Below are 24,832 nucleotides of genomic sequence, written 5' to 3' on the forward strand. Positions count from 1 at the left end.
AGTGACTGGACTGTCCTATAGAATGGAAATGCCTAGAAGAGCCAATGTTGGAAGAGGACGAGGTCTAGGTAGGGTAGGGAGTAGCTCGTCAAAGATCAAGGGCGGATCCAAACATAGATCTTAATGTGACCACAAGGACATATTTGTTGAATATGGCTGCGAAGACAGGCCGAGGAATGGTCAAGGAACTAGGCACTTCTCTAGCATCCATACCATCCCAAATGAAGCCATACATCATTTCAATCCGGGGATGGGGATTCGATTCAACATGTAGAGATCTTTAAGTCCACATGCAAAACCTACGAGGGGCCAGTAAGTGATATAAACATGATTCATGCCTTCTCACTGACCCTAGAAGGAAAAGCTCATCAATGGTTCCGAACCCTCAAGCCAAAAGGTAAGATTAATTTCACACAGCTCAAGAATGTGTTTGTGTCAAGGTTTGCAAAGTGGTGACAGATGGAGTCGTGTGCACAACTACACAACATCAAACAAAAAGAAATGGTTCCGATGTGCGAGACTATGTGTCTCGGCTAAAGCACTTGAATTCAAGGTGCAAACTACGGGAGAGGCTAACTGATGATAAGTTATTGCCTTACTTTCAGAGAGGAGTCTGAGACCACAAGATGCATGATTATCTAGTATTAGCCCGACCGGCTACTCTGGATGCATTTTGTAAGCTGGCAATTGAATATGAAGACAATATGGTAGAACTGCCACAACCAGAAGATGTCAAAATATCTTCGGTAGCAACGATTTCACGAGTTTTGAGTCACCAAGAGATTGGAACTTGGAGCAAGAAAGTTGGGAACATGACTGTGGATGAACTTAGTAATGCCATATTGGAAAAATTGAAGGTGAACATGACTGTGGATGAATTTAGTAATGCCATATTGGAAAAATTGAAGGTGAACGATGGAAGCGAAACATCTAGGCATTGGCATACCCATCTTTACCTTTGTAGAGATTTGGTGTGTGGTGTTCTATGTGCAGATTGAATCACACTACCACTGAATGCCCATAGTTAGAGAAAGGCCATTACTCTATTGTGCGCACTGTGTAAAATTAGGGAGTCATGACACCTCCATGTGCAGATATCCAAGGCTCCAAACCATAGCACAACTTGTGGCACCTAGAGCCCCACTGGCCTTACTAGCACCACCCATGCAAATCATTGCATCTGCAAGACAACCAAGCCCTTCCTATTTACCTAGAGGGATGTTTCGGGTACATGACACATGACACCTCCATGTGCAGATATCCAAGGCTCCAAACCGTAGCACAACTTCTGGCACCTAGAGCCCCACTGGCCTTACTAGCACCACCCATGCAAATCATTGCACCTGCAAGACAACCAAGCCCTTCCTATTTACCTAGGGGGATGTTTCGGGTACATGACACTTCACCTCTACTACCACATGTTCTACCACAGCACAACCACCACAGGCTAAAATCAACCAAGTATTGAGTGAAGAGCCATCGAAGCATATGGATATGGTGCGTGAAGTAGAAATCAGTGGTTGGTGAATACTATAAGGAAGTTGTAAAGATTGTACCAGAATTTTATGTCTTACAGAATAACACGCCAGTACCTGTGTTTCAAACCACGATACAATGGAAGGGTAAGGACATAAACACAAATATGAGGAGAGGACCACTACAATGGTAGATCGCATTAAATCGCTGAATGTCCTAACAAGAATGTGGTTCATACACATCAACCTCAACAATTGACTACACCACCCAATGACATGCCAGTACTTACTTGTACTAAATGTGGGATTGATCATTTGATCATAGATTGTGAGACCCCTGCCCCCTCCGCACACCAGAATCTGGGAAGTTAGCGCAACGAAAGTAGCAACCTCACACGTGGGGCAGGGTTTCCCACTTGGGGCCTTGCCCACAAATGTCCGGACAAGAGACTAATCGAACCTGGAAAAAACTTCAGGCTCACCCAGAAAGCATAAGCGATTCCTCCAGGAGAATTATTCTAACGTAGTCAAAGGCCTTAACGTCCCTTTTCATTCCAACCGAACCTGCGGATCACATGGCTGGATCAAGGGAGGAACTTGTACTTGGATTATAGAGATCAACGCTTTTTTCCTCCCCAAAGAGGCACATCCACCATTGATTCCTTTCCATAGAACAAGGATTAGCTGTGATTTACTTCAACTATCGTAGCTTGAACAGAATTGAATTTTAATTATAGTAGGGATCCATCAGTCCAGCCTGACTCCATCCGGGTTAGCGAACCGCCCAACCACTGTATTGATAGGATCCATTATGAAAATTTGGTTATGTTTTATCCTGGGTACCACAGAAAAGAGTTCCCAGCCCTCCTAGGTCAGCACTCATGCAAAATACAAATTAGACACACCTCTTACGCACCCAGTATGAAACTGCCTTTTATAGATTCAGCTCTCTTTAAAGCGAACTTGAAATGAAACCATAGTATTACTGGTCATAATTCTCCAAAATATCCAGATCCAATTTCTAACTTTTCCACTTTCCAACCATAAAATCCAATTTCAGTCATTCTTCCTCATCATACCTATGGCATCATCGGCAACCACAACGCTCACCACCTGCTCACTCACAAAGGGCCTTTTTAATAGTTTCTAGCCCATAGTACCTAGGAGTTTAATCACATAAAAACCTTATGGACTCTCAGTTCGGGATCAGCAAGATAGCCCAACAAGATCCATGTAAAAGGACCATGAACTCATCTGTTTTGAAGACCAGCAAGGTCAATCAACCAGATCAATACCTGTGTTCAGAAAACAGCTCCAACTCATTTTCCTCCTTGACGCACGCGTGGGTATCTTCGGTGACCCAGATCCCGAGCACTGTATGGTCAGCACCCTCTAGGTTCCTTAGCAGGTGACCTAGCGCTTCACTCATAGGCCGCTTCCTTGGTCCCTCATCCACTATACCGGAAGCTCACCATTTTAATCAAACCGAGGCTCAAGACCTCGGCCGACCTTGCCATGCAAGACATCCTTCATTGACTCTCCGTCATCTTGCAACTTTTTCACTTCCCCACATGACCTCATTTACAAGATGGTCAAAATGCTTCCCCAGCATTCTTGACATAAAACAATCCTAAAAAAAAAACAGGTTTCACATACAAATATAATTCTAAACAAAATTCCCATCTTTCCTCATCATCCCACATCCTTTCATATTATTCCACATCATTCCACATCCTTTCACATTATTCCTCATCATTTCTCATCTTCCCACATTTTTCTACATTAATCCATATCAAATCACATTATTTTCGCATCAACTCACATCCAATCACATCATTCCTACATCAACTCACATCCAGTCACATCATCCCACATCAACTCACATCCAATCACATCATTCCCACATCAACTCACATCCAATCACATCATTCCTACATCCAATCACATCCATTCACTTTATTCCTACATCCATTCACATCATTTCTACATCCTTTCACACCCATTCTCATCATTCCTACACCCATTCACATCATTCCTACATCCATTCACATCCATTCTCATCATTCCTACACCCATTCACATCCATTCACATCATTCCTACATCTATTCACATCCATTCTCATCATTCTTACACCCATTTACATCCATTCACATCATTCCTACATCCATTCACATCCATTCACATCATTCCTACATCCATTCACATCCATTCACATCATATCACATCCATTCACATCATATCACATCCATTCAGATCATATTACATCCATTCACATCTATTATCATCCACACACATCCATTCATCTCCATTCACATCATATGACATCCATTTACATCCATTCACATCTATTCATATCCATTTACATCATTTTTATATCCATTCACATCGTCCGTATGTCCATTCACATCTATTCATATCCATTCACATCATTCCTATATCCATTCACATTGTCCCTATGTCCATTCACATCATTCCTATATTCATTCACATTCATTCATATCATTCTTACATCCATTCACATTATTCCTATATCCATTCACATTATTCCTATATCCATTCACATCCATTCAATATTTTCACATTCTTTCTCAAATTTCTCAAAATAAAATACGCTTACTATTCATCTTTTTGAATAAAAGATTCATGGGATTTACAAAATCAATTATACCCATATTTCCTCTTTTAATATAAACACCAGATCCATTTATCTAAATGAATCATTTCCATAATTCTTATAAATTGAATGATTCTATAAAATTTGTGCATAACCTTCTTTATTTTTTTGACTATTGAATAATGCTCAAAACTCAACTTTTAGCATAAAAATATCTATGAGTAGAATATGATAGGAATCCCTCTTTTTGCTTTATTAAAATTTTGCATAAAATAAGATTTATCTTTTTTAAAGAAAATTTTACCATAGCTTCACTGTAATTACTGAGAATATTCAATTTTCTATTTGAAATGAAAACTTGTAATAAACATATGATAGAAATTCTAATTTTAGATCAAAATCAATTATACATACATAGTATAATTATAATCATAATTATAAGAATAATTATGATTAATTCTCTTGATTAAACTAAAATAACATTCCTCATTTCTAAAAATGTTAGCATAACCCACTTTCAATTTAGGATGAGTTAGTATGATTTTTCTATATCATAAACAAGTTTAAGAGAATTAATCATCCTTTTTTTCTAGATTAAAAATTATAAAAATAACCAATCTTTTTCTCTAGCTTGTCAAGCCTAGAGTTTGAATTAAGATAAAGAGATTATCATTAAGAATCATCCTTCTACCAAGGATCTAGCCATAAGAATGACTAATCTTTCCAAAAGAGAGATTTTCTTAAAGAAAATATTATAATTAAGCATAGAGATTAACCTTAATCTAATTAAACATTATGAATATTTGGAAAGCTTGATTTGAAAAAAAAAGCCATTGATTTGAAAGCTTCTCAAGCTTTAGAGGGGTTGAGAAGAAGAAAATCATTGAGAGAATTGAAAAAAAACCATTAGATTAGGTTTACCTTTGAATTTGGCTTGATTCTTTGGCTAGAAGTTAAGCCCACAAGCAAGTCCTTGGCCACCAAGAGGGGGAGGGTAATCTCCAAGAGAGGATGGAGAATAGAGAAGCTCCAAAGCTCTCAAGAGAAGCGACAAATTAGAGGGATAATAGAAATATGCTAATTTAGAGATAATAATACTGGCATGGTATTGCTCAAAGATGAAAATACAAAGGAATGAGGGTCTATTTATAAGTGAGGGATGCCACTAACCAAGTCCAACTGGGTTCTAGAGGTTTCCAGCTTTAGTTTGACCTAATTTGGACAAGATTTGGATCAGTTTGGCTCCCTTTTTGATCTAGTTTGCTTTAGGAGAGGGAACAAGATTTGGATCAGTTTGGCTCCCTTTTTGATTTAGTTTGCTTTAGGAGAGAGATAAAAATATCACATTTTTTTGGATTAAAAAAGCCAATCAATGATGATAAAAAAGGCGCCTACCGCAAGTGGCTTTCCCTGCTTTTTTACTGAGGTGTCAAAAATGCATCATTTTACCAAAATATCCCATTTTTTTACTAATATACAATAATTTTTAACTAATAAACCCTGTACTCAGTCAACTCTTCATCTTATGTGAGCATTTACTCATTTTTGGGGTATTTTCTTTTATTCTTTGCATTTTTGTCATCCCAACACTTGGATTAATCCTATTGGCCCTTTGGAACCTTATTTGGACCTTAATCAAAAAAATTCTAAAAATGTGGATCCTTAGGCTGTCTCATATACACATATTCAATTAATTCCTAATGCACATTGGAAAGTTCATTTTGAACTTCTATTTCATGGGAATTCGTTTTAGATATCAAGAGAATTTTTGTATCAAAAAATATCTCAATTTTGAATTACCTCTCTCTAGACATTTTCTCTCTCAAGGCCAAAGCAGGGTAAAACAAGATCTTTTTCCATTTCTGAGGGGGGATGATTACAAGAGACTGAAGGGGCGGTTCTTACACTTTTACATCTCAAAAGCTGGGGGGCGGAATCATACAAAGATTGTCCATTCCACGTAAGTAGTTTGACTTCCACTTCTAACCAGGCCACCATCCGGACCATAAGTGTGCAACCTGGAAACATCATGCCACTCAATGTCTTGACATGAGCCCAAGCCCAATTAGGGGACAAAGGGAAGAACCCGGCGACACAGATGCAACCACTTCTGGAGGAGGAGGGTGAAAAAAGTGGGTAAGGGTGACACAAGAGTCACAATTCAAGATGGATTTGAAGAAGATACAATCGACACTAGATCCACTTAATCAAGAGAAGAGAGGGATCAAACGCTCAAATAACCAAATGAGCCTGACCAAGAAATACAAGGGGAAAGACCATCAACTCCTAAAGGATTCGGTGAATACCCAAATGTTGAAGAAGAGATAAGGAAGCTTGAAGAAGCTAGGGCCCTAGTAGAAGAGTGTCAACGACTTCACGAAGCTAAGTTACGAGCTAACCGAGTCAGGGATACAATGTGTATCCAAGAAACGAACCAACAAGGGAAAGGGAATTGGACGTACCTACTCCAATTCCAAAAGAGTTGGAAGAGGGATATCAAGGAAACATGATGTCAAGAATGTTTAAGGAGGTTGCACAGGATGAGTCCATCCATTCATTCCCTAGGGATCGATACAAGATGCACACATGGAAGGAAGTCTCAATTTCCTGAGAACCCAGAGATATAGGCAATCTCGCTGTACTGTCCACTTCTGTGCAAATGCCATTGGGGAAACTACTACACAGTTCACTAGCATTGTGGGCAGACGTAAAAGAATGGGTAGAGAGCGGACTAAGGCTAGCCAACACTACAGAGGATATTCAGTCACCTTTAACAAAAAGAACCTTAAAACACGCAAGGGAAAGAACAACTAGAGTCATCAAAATGTCGGTTAATCAATTGGGGCATTATTACAAAAGTGATGACACTAATGCTACGATCCCAATTCGTCATAATGGATACCAGAGGCACTGGCTATCCTGGATGGTGGGGCGGGGGTTACCATCATCACAAAATGATGTAGGGAAAATTGGGAAAAACCTGATGTGAAAAGAGCAGATCTTATTGTTAAAATGGCAGATGGAACATTGTAAAGACCCATTGGGCTTTAAGAGAATGTGTGAAAAGAGCAGATCTTATTGTTAAAATGGCAGATGGAACATTGTAAAGACCCATTGGGCTTTAAGAGAATGTGTGACTCAAACTCTTTATGTTTCGCTTATGGTTTCCAGCAAAGAATGACCCTTGATCAAAGATAAAGTGTAGCAACTTGTTAAGCTGGCTGCACCTTATCAATAAATTGCTGGAGAACTTTACAATCTAGGTAAGGAAAATGTCTTAAGGAGATGCGTGCGGGAAGACGAGTTTGTCACAATATTGGATGAAGCACATTCAGTCAGGGATAGCTGGAGGACATTTCGCTGGAGAGATTACACCTTGCAAGGTGCTTCAAGCAGGATTATGTTGGCCTACATTGTTTGGGGATGCCATAGAGTTTGTTTAAAAGGTGTGAAGAGTGTCAACGATTTTCTATCCCACAACAAAGGGATAGAATGCCACTTACCCCTGTTATTGTAAGATAACCTTTTGAGATGGGGGAATTGATTTTGTTGGACCTATTAGTCTAACTGCACATCCATCTCACAAGCCGGATATGTGATTTTGGCCACATACTATTTCACAAAATAGGTAGAAGCCAGAGCCTCGAAGCGAGTTGATGCACAAACAATAGCTTGTTTTTGCACAGTAAAGAAGTTCAGGTCATACTTGTTACCTCGCCCTTTTTTCTTCCTCACATCTCAAACCATCTTTACAATTCTTGGTCCGCAAACAATCCTACAGGAGGGAAGTTTGTAAAGTGCTCTTTCACTTTTATTATAGAAAACACCACTAGGGCCTCTCTTGCAAACTTGCTTACAAGGAAGGAAGAGGAAGAAGGAATAGGAACAAAGGAAGAAGTATATGAAGATTTGGAGACACCACCAACTGTTTTCACTATGCGTTTTGATGGAGCCTTTAGCCCTTCCAAGCAATGTGAGGCTGGGGGGATAGTTTTATTTGATCCAAAAGGAAAAGAGGTATGGGCCAAGGGTAGGGAACTTCCGAAGGCTATATCAAATAATGTGGCTGAGTACAATGCATTAATTTTCGAAGGCTATATGAAATAATGTGGCTGAGTACAATGCATTAATTTAGGGATTAGAAGATTGCATAAGAGATGGAATTAAAGATGTAGAGGTTAAAGGGGATTCACAATTGGTCATCCGACAAATGAAAGGAGAATATAAGAAGGCAAGGAGTCTCAATCTCCAAGAATTGTATAAAAGGGCAATGGAGTTAAAAGAAGCTTTTGAGTTTTGTAAATTTGTGCATGTTAACAGGAAGGATAATCAAAAGGCTGATGAATTGGCTACTAAAACTTTGGCTTCTTTCAAAGTAGCTATTCTTGCATTAATGGATACAAGTTGGCCTGAGCTCCAAGATGTTCAACACTATTTAGATACAGGTTACAAGTTACTTCCCTCCTGGATTGAATCCTCAATAGAAGCAAAGGCTCATAAGGAAAGCTCATCCTTACACAAATCTAGGGGATGTTCTTTACAAACAAGGTAAGGATAAGATTCTTAGAAGGGTAGTGAGCCTCTGGAAGAATCTAAAAGGATTATGGAATTATGTCATGAATGTTCAGGTCACTTTGCCTCAGCCCGCACAACTCGAAGGATTCTTAACACAGGGTATTATTGGCCTCGACTCAGCAAAGATGTCTATGAGTGGTGTAGAAGCTATGAAGTATGCCAGGAATATGGGCATAAGCAATTGATTCCCGGACCCTTAAACCCTATCCCAGCATATGGTCCATTTGAAAGGTGGGGATTAGATTTTATGGACCCACTTCCTCGTTCCTCACATGGAAAGTATTACATATTGGTGGCCACAGATTATGCAACAAGGTGGGCAGAAGCAACGGCCATGGTCAATAATAAAGCAATGGCTGTGCCATCCTTTCTCAGGGAATACATATGTGCCCGATTTGGGTGTCCAACCATTAGAAATCCTTACAGATGGGGGGAGGTCTTTCAGGAATGACTTGATTGAAGCTTTGGTGCAGAAATTAAAATTAAAGCATGCTATGTCAACTCCCTATTATCCCCAATGTAATGGTTTAGTAGAAAAAACTAATGGACTGCTTTGTGGATCTTTGTCTAAGCTAGTGGATACTATGAAGAGAAAGTGGGATGTGCATTTGCCAAAGGTCCTATGGGCCTATAGGACAACTCACAAACTCTATCTTGGTTTCACACCTTTTCAGTTAGTTTATGGAATGGAGGCTATTTCGCCAATAGAATTGGAAATCACAAGCCTTCGCACATCTTTTGCACGCTTGAATAATGAAGAAGAAACACATGCCCAACGCCTAGCACAACTGTAGACCTTGGAAGAGAGGTGACTTCACGCACTTCAAAATTTGGAGGCTGCACAACAATGGTGCAAGGCAAGGCATGACACTCTCACGAAGAAGAAGAAGAATCCAGAACTCAAGCAAGGAAGCTTAGTCATGAGGTATGATGGCCGTGTGAAGGAGAAATGACTAGATAAGAAGCTTCTTCGATGCTGGGAAGGCCACTTCAGGATAAAGCAAAAGTTCAAAAATAACACCTATCTTTTAGAGGATGCAAGTGGCTAGGAGGTTCCCAGACGTGCCAATGAGTACCGGCTAAAGATATTCTACCCTCGAGCACCATGGCCAGCAAACCCCCAAGACAAGCATGGAGGATCTGCTAGGGGGGAAAGATGTGACATAAAAAATTGATATCTTTCATTTTCAATTTTGTGCATATTTTGATGGTTTCTCAATGGTAATAAGGTGGAAGCTTGTCCAAGAAGATTGCGATGCCCACAATGGAATAACGACGTGGTGATGCGACGGCTTGGCGGCTACCCCGATAACAGCATTCTATCTTCAAATATAATGGTTTTACTTGATTTAGGGTGCACACATTGTAAATTCGACAAGTATGCTTGATAAATACTTTGGTATGGTAGATAGGCTAGTGATGTGGAAAATAAAAGTGGGCCTTTGGATTTTAATTGTATTATTAATATGGTATTCACCATAAGGCTACAAGTTGGGGAGTGTGGAAGGCATGTGGAGGAGTGTGTGTAGGTGCATAATTGGAAAAGATTCTTCTAGAATGCCTACATGGAAGAGGAGAATTCCGCCATGTGTAAGTGGGATCTCCACCTACATGCCACTTAGACTTGGCTATTATCTCATCACACTCTCAAAGTCAAAAAGTCTTCAATTTAATAATCAATAGAAGACTTAGCCTAAGAGGACAATTGATGGTGACATCTACCCTTATGTCACTCAAGGGTTGAAGACTTTTATGTTGTAATTTGTAACAATGGAAGAGAGGATGATTCTCCACCTATAAAAGGAGCCCTCCTCTCCCTTTCAAATCAAGGAATGAGCCTCCTCAATTGAGCATTTTGTGTCATTGCCATTCTCTTATCTTCAAACCCTTATTCAAACACTCTCTTTACGTGTGAATGTCTCATTTAGCATTACCTGCTCATGCTCAGTCCAATTTTGGACCTCTTTGACGATTCATGATAAGTGGGATAAGGAGTTATTATCTTGGCGGGTCTGTGACTTCTCAAGGTTGCCCTTGCCTTATTGCCGCCCTCCATTGGAGGTACCAATGGTTTTAGCAGTAATGAGCATGTGGAAAGACTTTGGGGACTATTGTTTGCTGAGCAATGTTAACCCTTACCCTCTAGCTTGAATCATGAAGGAGATGAGAGGCAAGAGGCTATGTGAAAATTGAGGTTTCATGCAAAGAGAGGGAAGTGCAGTTTTTGTGGTCCAATACCCAAATTTCAACTGATAATTACTCATCACTCGGGTATTGGTTTCTAAAATTGATCATATGGCTAGGAAGCTCTTTATATTCTCTTTCCACTCATATAACTAATTTCTTAATCCTTTACTTCATTGATGATCAGAATTTCTCCCAAAGTTGCTAACTTTTAGGTGAATTTTGGCAATTTTATAGTCTTGTAGTAAAATGCTCATAACTTTTCGCTTGGTTGCCCGTTTTTGAAAGTTTTTATATAGGCATGAAACTCTCTTCAATATCTACGCACCTATATAATCCTCTTTTGCATAGTTTATATGGATTTAAAACTGTAATTATCTGTGTATCTCTATTTTTATAGACTTTTGGCCATTCTTTCTTCTTAATAATGATTAATTTCTCTTAATCTCTTATCAAAAGGCCAATCCCATGTGTCTTATCCTCTTGTAAGTGATTGCTATATTCATTTACTTTAATATTTTCCATCCAAATTGCCCAATTTGAACGGATGGACCTTACCACCAACATTCCCCGTATGTTTCCGTTCACATAATCCTGAGTCGAAAGATTTTCTTCCAACAAAGAATTGCCCTCTTGTTTGGAGCTGCCAGACTGCCATAAATTCTTGCTTCTTCGAAGCCTTTCATATTTCCTTCCATGAATTATGATCTCACCTTTGATGTGTATATCTTTATCTTAACCTAGGGAGAGAAAGGGAGGTGAGGAGGCTGTGAGGTTTCATACAAGTGTGTTTTGATTCTAAGAAGTGACCGAAGTCAAAACCCCAACTTTGTGTCACAGTGTGACAAATGCTCACAGGAGGTGTAGTGGAATTACTTCTCAAGGAGTTGTAGAGCTTGGAGACCTTAAGGGTTATGAGCTCAACAAAATTATTCAGCTTATGAAAGGGATTTATATGCTATAATTCATGCTTGAAAGAAGTGGAGGCATTATGTATATGGTGCCAGATTAGAGATAGTCTTTGATCATGAGAGTATCCAATGGATATATAGTCAAAGAGAGTTGAAAGGATGCAAAGCCCGATAGGTGGAGTTGCTCCAGGAGTTTGACTTTCAGCTGAAATATAGAAAAGGATGTTACAGCAGCTGATTCATTGAGTCGCATCATGTGCCCATGGTTAGTGATTTTTGGGACTTAAGGAGAAGTGCATTGATGATCCACATTATGCGCACGTGTGGAGTGTCATAGGGAAGAGGGATCCCTTGACTATAAATACAAAAGTCATGATAGTCTGAGTGCTGGCCATCCTGGAATACGAAAGGCATATGCACTAGTTAAGAGATAGGTTGATTGGTTTACCTTAGGTTAGGACGTCTAGGACTATGCCTTAAAATGCCAAAAGTGCTAGGTCAATAAAGCAGAACGCCTACGTTTATTGAGTCCACTAGAGATCCCAAATGGCAAGTGGGAGAGTATCTCAATGGATTTTATAGTTGGATGACCTAAAACAAATAGAGGCCATGATTCGGTTTGGGTGGTCGTAGATAGGTTGACAAAAATGTGTTGGTTATTCCGATAAAAATGACAATGACTACACCTAAGTTAGCAAGGCTATTCATTGAAAATATCTATAGACTATATAGCTTACCTGCCAATATAGTTAGTGATACAGATACAAAGTTTAACAGTCATTTCTGGCGTGTTGTGTTCAAGAGATTAGACACCATGCTAAGTATGGGATTGGCTGATCATCCTCAAAGTGATGATCAAACCGAGAGAGTCAACCAAGTCTTGGAAGACATGCTATAAGCATATGTAAGCAAAAAGCAAACAAATTGGGAAGAATATTTATACATATTGGAATTTGCACATTCAACAGATTTAGCCCATTTATGTTGATGTATGGTTTTCCATCGTGAGCTCCAGTGGCCGTTGGACTCGAGAAAGAAAAGATACAAAATGTTATAGATTTTACTCAAGATCTTCATGAGATGACAAAAATCATGAAAGATAATGTTAAGAGAGCACAGGACCGTTTTAAACATTATGCAGACAAAGATCATAGACAAATCATCTTTGAGGAAGGTGATAAAGTGTTTGTTCGAATACTCCAAATCTTTGAAATTGGGGAGAAGTTGTGGTCCATTCACAATACTTAAAAAACCAAGTGGTTGCTTATAAGTTAGCTTTACATGAAAGCTCTAAAGTTCATCTAGTTTTTCACATCAGTAGACTGAAAAAGAAGTTAGGTGATCATGATAATCTTATCAATCAAGAGATCCTATAAGAACTTATTGAAGCCCCATCCTTACCATACGAACCAAAAATAGTCTTGGATTTCCAAGAGAAAAGAACTCGACACTCTGTACGACACGAGTGTTTAGTCAAGTGGAAGGATAGACTAGAAGAAGGTTCTAGCTAGGAAAAGGTAAGCACACTCAGAAAGAGGTTCCCGAATTTCATTTTCGAGGACAAAAACTCCTCTTAAGGGGGGAGTAATGTCCCGATGCGGCAACTGTATTACTGGGAGCCTAGAGATCTCAACCATCGAGACAGGACACGGGCAGGGTTTAGGGGAGCCAATACGACCAGTTTACGGACTCAAGGGTGACCAGGCACTAATGAGTGACCAAGCACATGTGAAGAGCATATTTCTATTAAGAGAGTGTGAGTCTAGATATGGGAGTCGTGTTGTTTGGCTATCATTGGGAGGTGAAACAAGGAATTATTAGCACCCACGTTGGGAGAAGGAGGTCGGGCAATCTTGTTTGCCTTGATACCTAGGAGTAACTTATTATTCTAGAATGTTGTTATTTGATAAGTGATTCAATCTTAACCGAATTTGGCAATATAAAATATGAATTTTTTAATGACCCTTTGACCATTTATTTCCCCACATCCACTACCAACCGCAACCTATTATTCTTAGGTAAAGCATACAAGTGGTGGATGAGCTTGGAGTTTGGAACTTGGCCTACTACGTGGGCTGAATTTGATAGTGCATTCATGAAAGAATTTATTCCTGAGAATGAGATAGATCATGATTGGGAAGCATGGGACAACTGTGAGATGAGAAATCTCACATTAACTCAGTATATCTCCAATTATCGAGAAATCATTCTCAAATTAAAAGGAATGGACGACTTTCAAAAGATTTGTGGATTTACTCGTGGATTAGACTTGGACTATAAGACTCAAGTTAAGCAGAATGAGACGAAAACTTTAAAAGAAGCATATAAGTTTTCTCTTTTCTTCGCGATGACATTGTCGAAAAGAAAAAGCATGCGCAGAATGCACAACGGCGCGGGGACTGTGTCCGAGGGTTCCAAGCATCAAGGCCAAAATAAGAGGAAGGAACCTAACCAAAAGAATGACCAATCTAAGAAGTTTAAAGAAACACAAAAAATTTTAAAGCATGAGGATTTTGAAAGAGCCAAAAAAGAAATTTATGTTTTTACTGCATGGGAAAGTTTCATAGTAGTAAACTACAATGTCTTAAACCTAAAGAAAATGAGAAGAATCAGGGTGATCAACGTAAAGAAAAGCAAATGCATACTATTCGAGTGCTCCCTCTAGAGACTTCTCATAAGTTTAAAGAGGTTCAAGTTTATCGTGTGCCGATTCTACTCATGCATGTTGTGTCATATCATCGATGTGGGTGCCAACATTTGAACCACATGAGTTGGTTCAAATGTATGTTCACGTTAAAGGTCACAAGGTACAAGTTATGATTGATGATAGTGCCACGCACAATTTCTTGAACTATACTTGAGTCAAAAAATTAAAGTTGCTAGAAAGTTCAAGCGACCATAAGTATGTGGTTTCTTTGATTAACAGCTATGATAAAGATGTCTGGGATACAATAGTTCGTGATGTCCCATTAGTCATTCAAGGCCATGAGATGCATTTAGATTTTCAAGTTATGCATATCACTCAAGCGGATGTTATTCTAAGTTGAGAGTGGTTATATAGCATTGTTCCATCTTTGTCTAAAAGTTTTTTGCATAATTCTTTTGAGTTTTTTTGAAGTAGATGGTAAGAAAGTGCGTTTACAAGGTGAACATGATGTACACTCCTCACCTCTTATATGCTCTATGGAACTCAATCGCCTTGTAAAAGCTAATGAAGTAAAAAACATCTTTTTGTGCTACATGATTCTTGATGATGTCATTTTCTTTTTTGCATGTGAAAACATAAGTGGTTTCACTGAGCATAGTGTTTACGTGACGTCTTTTCAAACAATAAAAGCATGTTAACAATAAAAAAGTTAATGAATCCTTAAAACAATTGTTATAACAGTTTGTAATATGTGTTTCCAAATGAATTACCGAAAGGATTTACCTCTTGTCCGACCGTGATGTTGAGCATTCAATCGAAGTAATACCTAGCTCAAAGCGAGTAAGTAAGCCTTCTTATCAGCTTAGCTTTAAGAGAGCACAAGAAGTAGAATGATAGTTAAAGGAATATCTTAAAAGTGGATTCATTTGACCAAGCACTTTGCCTTGGGCTTGCCTTGGGCTTGCCTTGGGCTTCACCAATTCTATCAGTGAAAAAAACATAGGTCTATGGCAACTATGCATAGATTATCGTGGTTTGAACACAATCACAATTAAGAATAAGTACCCTTTGCCATGAATAGATGAGTTTTTTAATCAACTCCAAGAGGCAAAGTACTTTACAAAAATTGATTTACGATCTGGATATCATTAAGTGAGAATTCGGGAAGCGGATGTCCAAAAGATAGCTTTTTGAACTAAGTTTGGTCACTATGAGTTTTTAGTCATGCCCTTCGGTTTAACTAATGCTCCGGCCACATTTATAAAAATTATGGATAACGTCTTGAAATCTTATTTGCCAAAGAGAGTAAATGTGAATTCATCTCAAAAAGAAATCTAATACTTAAGCCACATAATCTCAAAAGATGGCATTCGGATAGATCCAGCGAAAGTTGAAGCCATATTGAAATGGCCACATCCCACAAACTTAGAAGAATTACAAATTTTTCTTCGTTTCTTTGGATTCTATAGCAAGTATATTCGCGATTATGCTAAAATAGCTGTTCTAAGACTGATCACCTTAAAGAAGGAAAAGGGAAAGACCTTCATTTAGGGGGATTTCTAGCAAAGAAGTTTTGAAAAACTTAAGGTAGCTATAGCTACAGCTCTGATTCTCCAAGTTGTCCATCCGAATCAACCCTTTATGGTAGAGACGGATGCTAGTAATGATGCAGTAGGCACAGTCCTCTTACAAGGGGGAAAACCTATTACATTTGAAAGTCAAAAGTTGGATAGAGATCAACAAAATTATTCAGCTTAAGAAAGGGAGTTATATACTATAATTCATGCCTTACAAAAGTTGAGGCATTATTTATATGGTGTAGATTTGAGAGAGTTTTTTATCACATAAGAGTATTAAATGGCTATCTAGCCAAGAAGAGTTGAAAGGACACAAAGCTCAATGGGCACAGTTGCTCAAGGAGCTCCACTTTCAATTGAAATATAAAAAAGGATGTTACAATGTAGTAGAGTTGATTCATTGAGTCGCATGCCCATGGTTAACAAGTTGAGTTTTACTCAAATTAAGAGTGATTTTTTGGAATCACTTAAGGGGAAGTGCATTAATGATCCACACTATGCCCATGTGTGGAGTTTCATAGAGAAGAAGGATCCCTTGACTATAAACAAAGATAGCCCCACTCACGAGACAAACACTTCCACTAGTAGTAAGTCTCAAGAAATGTCTCAAGGAGATATGTCACTTATTACAAGTGATGAAAGAAATCATTGGAAGAATATTTCCATGGATAATGGTTACCTACTTTACAAAGGTAGAGTATGTATACCTTCGGACTTAGACATTAGGTAGAGTATGTATACCTTCGGACTTAGACAATGGTTACCTACTTTACAAAGGTAGAGTATGTATACCTTCGGCGGACTTAGACATTAGGCGCCGTATTTTACATGTATGTCATGATAGTCCGAGGGTTGGTAATCCTAGAATACAAAAGGCATATGCACTAGTTAAGAGAGAGTTTTATTGGTCTAGATTAAGTAAGGACGTCCAGGACAATGTCTTAAAATGCAAAAAGTGCCAGGTCAATAAAGCAGAATGCCTAAAGGTAGGTGGTTTTCTAAGTCGACTACAGATCCCAAATGGCAAATGGGAGAGTATCTCAATGGACTTTATAGTTGGATTACCTAAAACAAACAGAGGCCATGATTCGATTTGGGTGGTAATAGATAGTTTGACAAAAATGTGTCAGTTTATTCCGATAAAAATGACAGTGACTATGCCTGAGTTAGCAAGGCTATTCATTGAAATTATCCATAGAATATATGGCTTACCTGCGCTGATATAGTTAGTTATAGAGATACAAATTTTAACAGTCATTTTCTGGCATGCTGTGTTCAAGAGATTAGACACCATGCTAAGTATGGGAATGGCTAATTATCCTCAAAGTGATGGTCAAACCAAGAGATTCAACCAAGTCTTAGAAATGCAAGGCTTGATGGACAAAGATGCTCAAAGAGTTCCACTTTCAATTGAGATATAGAATAGGATGTTATAATGTGGTAGCTGATTCATTGAGTCGCATGCCCATGGTTAACGAGTTGAGTTTTACTCAAATTAAGAGTGACTTTTTGGAATCACTTAAGGAGAAGTGCATTGATGATCCACATTATGCCCACGTGTGGAGTGTCATAGCGAAGAGAGATCCCTTAACTATAAATAAAAATAACCCAAATCACGAGACAGACACTTCCACTAGCAGTAGGTCTCGAGAAATGTCTCAAGGAGACATGTCGCTTATAAGTGATAAAAGAAATCATTGGAAGAATTTTTCCATCGCTAATGGTTACCTACTTTACAAAGGTGGAGTATGTATACCTTTGGACTCAGACATTAGGTGGCGTGTTTTATATGAATGTCATGATAGTCCTAGTGCTGGTCATCCTGGAATATGAAAGACATATGCACTAGTTAAGAGATAATTTTATTGGTCTAGATTAAGTAAGGACATCCAGGACAATGTCTTAAAATGCCAAAAGTGCTAGGTCAATAAAGCAGAATGCCTAAAGGTAGGTGGTTTACTAAGTCCACTAGAGATCCCAAATGGCAAGTGGGAGAGTATCTCTATGGACTTTATAGTTGGATTACCTAAAACAAACAGAGGACATGATTTGGTTTGGATACATAGGTTAACAAAAGTGTGTCGGCTTATTCTCACAAAAATGATAGTGACTACGTCGCCTGAGTTAGCAAGGCTATTCATTGAAAATATCTATAGTTCACTATATGGCTTGCCTGCTGATATAGTAAGTGATAGAGATACAAAGTTTAATAGTAATTTCTGGCATGCTATGTTCAAGAGATTAGACACCATGCTGGAATTCACTTATAATAGTGCCAAACATTCAAAAATGGGATTTAGTCCATTTATGTTGATGTATGGTTTTCAACCACGTGCTCCAATGGCCGTTGGACTCGAGAAAGAAAAGATACAAAATCTTAAATATTTTCTTCAATATCTTCACGAGATGACCAAAATCGTAAAAGATAATGGTAAGAGAGCACAAGACGTACTAAACATTATGCAGACAAAGATCCTAGACAAATCATCTTTGTGGAAGGTAATAAAGTGTTTTTAAAGGTTCTCGAACACTTCGAATTTTGAAAACGGGGAGAAGTCCGAAGCTATTTGCAAGGTAATGTGGTCCATTACAATACTTAGAAAAGTAGGTAGTGTTGCTTATAAGTTAGCTTTACCTCAAAGCTCTAAAGTTCACCCAGTTTTTCATGTCAGTAGACTCAAAAAGAAGTTAGGTGATCACGATAATCTTGTTAGTCAAGAGATCCTGATAGATTTTATTGAACTCCCATCCTTACCACACGAACCAAAAATAGTCTTGGATTTCCAAGAGAAAAGAACTCGACACAAGTGTTTAGTCAAGTGGAAGGATAGACTAGAAGAAGGTTCTAGCTAGGAAAAGGTAAGCACACTCAGAAAGAGGTTCCCAAATTTTGTTTTTGAGGTCAAAAACTCCTCTTAAGGGGGGAGTAATGTCACACGACAACAGTATTACTAGGATTCTAGAGAGCTCAACCGTCCAGAGGATAGGGCACGGGCGGGGTTTAGGGGGGCCAATATGACCGATTATACGGACTCAGGGTGACCGGGCACTAGTGAGAGTGGCCGGGCACATGTGAAGAGCATATTGCTATTAAAAGAGTGTGAGACAAGATACGGGAGTCGTGTAGTGGGAGCTGAATCAAGGAGCTCTCAGCACCCACGTTGGGAGAAGGAGGTCAGGCAATCTTGTTTGCCTTGATACCTAGGAGTAACTTATTGTTCTAGAATATTGTTATTCGATAAGTGATTCAATCTTAGCCAAATTTGGCAATATAAAAGATGAATATTTTAATGATCCTTTGACCATTTATTGCCCCACGTCCACTACCAACCACAACCTATTATTCTTGTGGGTGTAAAGCATACAAGTGGTGGATGAACTTGGAGTTCAGAACTCGGCCAGGCTACGTGGGTTGAATGTGCATTCTTGAAAGAATTTCTTTCTGAGAATGAGATGGATCATAATTGGGAAGCATGGGACAAGTGTGAGATGAAAAATCTCACATTTACTCAGTATATCTTGCTTCAAGAGCATGTGGTAGCATGTAGGATGAAGTCCCAAGAGATGTACTTCATGGTTATATTATGAGAGTAGTCATTGTAATAGCATTAGGCCTCTTATGAGCCTAAAATGCCCGGTCGACCACTATTTAAGTGAGTGTGAACTCTTATGGCCATTTATATAAGTAAATTTCTCTTATAATACAATATACTCTCCCATTGTACAATGGATTCTTGCTCTTGCTAATCTCTCTCTCTAATTCATACTAGTGAGTGTGTGTGAGGGATGTGAGCTAAGAGGATGGACGAGTACATGTAGTGCAACACGACGGTGTGACAACACTCGCACAACAGGAGGTGCAGTGGAAGTGAGTTATAGAGCTTGGATACCTCAAGGAGTTATAGATCTTGGATACCTCAAGGGTTACAAGCTCAACAAAAATATTCAGCTTATGAAAGGGAAATATATGCTATTATTCATGCCTTAAAGAAGTGGAGGCATTATTTATATGGTGCCACATTTGAGATAGTCTTTGATCATGAGAGTAGCAAATGGCTATCTAGTCAAAAAGAGTTGAAAGGACACAAAGCTCAATGGGTAGAGTTGCTCAAGGAATTCCACTTTCAACTAAGATATAGAAAAGTACATTACAATGTGGTAGTTGATTCATTGAGTCGCATGCCCATGGTTAACGAGTAGAGTTTTACTCAAATTAAGAGTAATTTTTTGGAATCACTTAAGGGGAAGTGCGGTTATGATCTACATTATGCCCACATGTGGAGTGTCATAGGGAAGAGGGATCCCTTGACTATAAATAAAGATAGCCCGAATCACGAGATAGATACTTCCACTAGTGATAAGTGTCGAGAAATGTCTCAAGGAGACATGTCACTTATAAGTGATGAAAGAAATTGTTGGAAGATTTTTTCCATCGCTAATGGTTACCTACTTTACAAAGGTAGAGTATGTATACCTTTGGACTCAGACATTAGGCAGCATATTTTATATGAATGTCATGATAGTCGGAGTGTTGGTCATTTTGGAATACAAAAGACATATGCACTAGTTAAGAGATAGTTTTATTGGTCTAGCTTAAGTAAGGACGTCCAAGACTATGACTTAAAATGCCAACAATGCCAGGTCAATAAAGCAGAACACCTAAAGATAGGAAAATTTCACACTTGCCACTAATTACCAATCCAAATATGCCCCGATTGTGACCAAACTTTGCAAGCATGTGGGGGTGGGCCCCTCCCACATGCTTGCAAAGTTTGGTCCCCCACCATCGAAGCATGTTTGGGTACGATGGTATGGGGAAGACCCGGATTTTCCATGGCCTCTTAAGCACCAAGAGACTTGAAAAATCCACACTGGGTGCTAATTACCAATCTAAACATGCTTCGATTGTGACCAAACTTTTCAAACATGTGGGGGTGGGCCCCTCCCATATGCTTGCAAAGTTTGGTTCCCATCGGAGTATGTTTGGGTATGATGGTATGGGGAAGGCTTGGATTTTCCATGGCCTCTTAAGCACCAAGAGACTTGCAAAATCCACATTGGGCGCTAATTACCAATCTAAACATGCTCCGGTTGTGACCAAACTTTGCAAACATGTGGGGGTGGGCCTTCCCACCATGTTGGCAAAATTTGGTTCCCATCGGAGCATGTTTGGGTACGATGGTATGGGGAAGGCCCGGATTTTCCATGGCCTCTTAAGCACCAAAAGACTTGAAAAATCCATATTGGGTGCTAATTACCAATCCAAACATACTCTGATTATGACCAAACTTTGCATGCATGTGGGAGTGGGCTCCCCCCACATGCTTGCAAAGTTTGGTTCCCATCGGGGCATGTTTGGGTACGATGGTATGGGGAAGGCCCGGATTTTCCATGGCCTCTTAAGCACCAAGAGACTTGAAAAATCCACAATGGGCACTAATTACTAACCCAAACATGCTTTGATCATGACCAAACTTTGCAAGCATGTGGGGGTGGGCTCCCCCCCCACATGCTTACAAAGTGTGGTTCCCCCCATCGGAGCATGTTTGGGTACGATGGCATGGAGATTTTCAACAAACAATATGATAGCCAAAAGTTTTAAAAACTTAAAAAAATCAAGAACATCAACTAAAATGTAATGATACTCAATAATGAAAAAACTCATAATGATATAAACATGAAATAAGTACATCAAAATGAAAATGAGCTATAGTTACTACCCATAAATCTAAGTACAATGTAAGTAGCTAACCCAGCTAGTCTGAGTTTAGTCACTATTAACGGCAACCCAATCAAAATTGTCATCTCTAACTGCTGGTCGACATGCGCGTCGAGGCTATTTTGCACATCGAGGAGGCTGTGCCGGCTGTCGAGGTCATCGAATATATGCGGGGAGGTCTGTCTCAAAGGTAGGATCATGAGCTGGTGCCGATGTACTCGGGAGCTCACGAGTCCTAAAAGCTGCTATAGCCCTCTCCCTCTCTCTACGTCCCTCTCTCTACGTCGTGCTACTGCAAGACATCTCTATCTGTAAACCCGTCGAATATATGCGGGAGGTCTGCCTCAAAGGTAGGATCATGAGCTGGTGCCGATGTACTGGAGCTCACGAGTCCTAAAAGCTGCTATAGCCCTCTCCCTCTCTCTACGTCCCTCTCTCTACGTCCCTCTCTCTACGTTGTGCTACTGCAAGACATCTCTATCTGTAAACCCAAAATCTATAATCAGCAATGGTATGTGTCTGCTGCTCCTGTAAGCTCCTCTGCTGTAAGGACACGGTGCTCATGAGAAGCAGCACTGCTGCTAGCACCATCACCCGAGGTGCCACTAGGACTAGCACCACCCACACGCTCGTATGCTGTGATCTGGCTCTCATGAAGGACTCTCTGGTATGCATCAAACTCATGTGCACTCCACTCAATCTTTGGAGGCACCTCAGGCTCCTGATCTCTGTCATCGGTGGCGTCAAGTCCCAAGTCAGTAGTAGCTGAGGAAAAATCAAGAGGCCTGTCAATCCTAGCATCTACTCGAACGAGGCCTAGGTGAAGATCATCAATGCCCAAAACTCTGTATGTCGCTAGGTCGACGCGTGCACGGCAAGAGAGACATGCTGAGAAGCGTACTGGGTGGTTGCAAGATCAGGGTGCCCAGTTTTGTCCACTCAGGCACCCTGTAAACAGTAAAAAAACAGGCATTTGTTTACCTTTAGTGGCTTATCTCTCCTAGTAAATGAAGGAATTTCGTTTCAAGCTCTTTTGTTGAAACATCATATTCAAAGTTGGAAATATAGTTGCATAATTTGATTAAGCATTAGATAGTCAAAAGTCCTCATTTTCTTAGGTACAAAGTCAATGTATACACCCTGTCCCAAATTTGAGCTGATTCCATAAAATGCTAATATCTTTTACATATAAACTCATATGAGATTCTCACTTTGTACCTTAGATCTTCACATAATATGGAGCTTAACTTGATTTTTTGAGAAAATTTTAAGATATTTGTCTATTTTCTTTAAATATTTCAAGGTCTTTAAAGTGTTATAATATACGCCACTTTTTGTACCCACAATAGGTACCACTTAAAGTCCTCAATCTTGTAGATCAAAAGAGTGGGTAGATACTGAGACATTAGTAGAATGTGGTGGTTAGTGAAAATTGCAAATCCAATGGTTGGATTTTTAATGATCTCTTTTTCAAAATTCTTCCAAACTATCAGAAGGCCTGTAAATATTAATAATCTAATTAGTAAAATTACATTTTTGATGTGAATCATCTAAAACCTATAGGGACTAGTGTACTTGTAATGGTGCATCTATGGAAAAATAAATTGGATCACTCTAAGTATGGAAAGATCATTTGTTTATCATTTCATCATATTTTTAATTAATTTTGATTAATTAGACTAATTTATATTAATTTAAGTTATACTCGGTTAATTTAAGGGCAAGCATATTTTCTATTATTTGCTTGATCTCATTTTAAGTACCTTACCCCCTAAAATTTGCTCTCCAAGCATTGTCCCAGTCCAGCAGAAACTGGATAAAACTGGACACCCTGATCTTGCAACAACCCTACTAGCTCCTGGGTGATGCAAGACAAATGGAAAAAATGTCCACATCCCAGGGCATATCCACAAGTACTGTCAATGTCCTCGATACATAGAGCGCAACAGGCATCACGTAGGAATGGTGGTGCATCCTGAGGGAGAGGTCGTCAAAAAACCTCTGTAATAACAGGCCGTGGATATAAAGGCAAGTAGGGCATTGTCACGTCTGAGGATTTGCGAAACTCTCCAACATGCAGCATCAACTACTCTGCCCTATGCTGTGCAATCCGCTCCATAATCATGTGATGCTGCGCCTCAGCTCTAGAACTCTCTACCCTATTCCGAGCCTACGTAAAAAAGTAAAGCATAAAAATAATTGATTAGTCTCTCCCATTAGGTATTACTTAAAGAAATTTATAACTTAGGACCTTAATCATAACTCTTTTACGTGGAAGAGAAACTGTCGTCTATAATGCAGCTCTATGGCGGTCAATATCCACTCTCGCCTCTACCAACTGCTGAGAGTGAGTCTCTCAGTGGTAGGTGTGGGACCCTACGTGACACAATCAACCATGCCGCTCATGTAAAAATATAGAAAAGTGCATTCAAACATGTAAATAAATGACTAAAAAAACTTAAGAAGTAATAAATATGTAAATACCTCGACATCTGTTGTCAGTATCGATCGTGAGAACAACCGCACCACATGCTAGATGCTCTATGTGGTACTCCGTACATCAATGCCAACCTGGGTGCCAAGAGCCTCGACTATCGACATAGGCACAAATGAAGGATCTATAGGAGCTACACGAAGGGCTAGTGGAGGCTGCCTACCTTGGTCCTGGAGACGGCCTCGGCCAGCACCACCACCCAGCCGATGGCTACTGTAATCCACCTCCTCTCCTAAGACAAACTCCGCATATAATTTCTTTGCAAAGTATATGGGAATCTGGCGGTTGTTCGGCATCCTCCCATATGCGGCAACATATCGGCTATAGATATGTGCTGCCATACGAGGATGCGAACACCGCCAAATAGTAAGGGGCTTACCCGCCCACCCAGGCCTCATCCCACAACTATCGAGGAAAAGATCTCAGTAGGCTCCATCCCTAATCGAACCAAGATCACAGACCTCACGATATGTCAGGCCATGTGACACAGGAGCAGTGCGATGGTGGGCTATCCACTCATCTACATAAACAATATCGTGTAGGCTACGAAGGGAGGAAAGCATCGCCTCCAAGTCTACCACGATATGTAATGTAGACGGTGTGTCTCTAGCACTCCTACGGATAGCCGCTAACTC

Source organism: Cibotium barometz, chromosome 49, assembly GCF_041138505.1.
Source record: "Cibotium barometz isolate CiBa-2024 chromosome 49, ASM4113850v1, whole genome shotgun sequence".
Classification (NCBI taxonomy): Eukaryota; Viridiplantae; Streptophyta; class Polypodiopsida; order Cyatheales; family Cibotiaceae; genus Cibotium; species Cibotium barometz.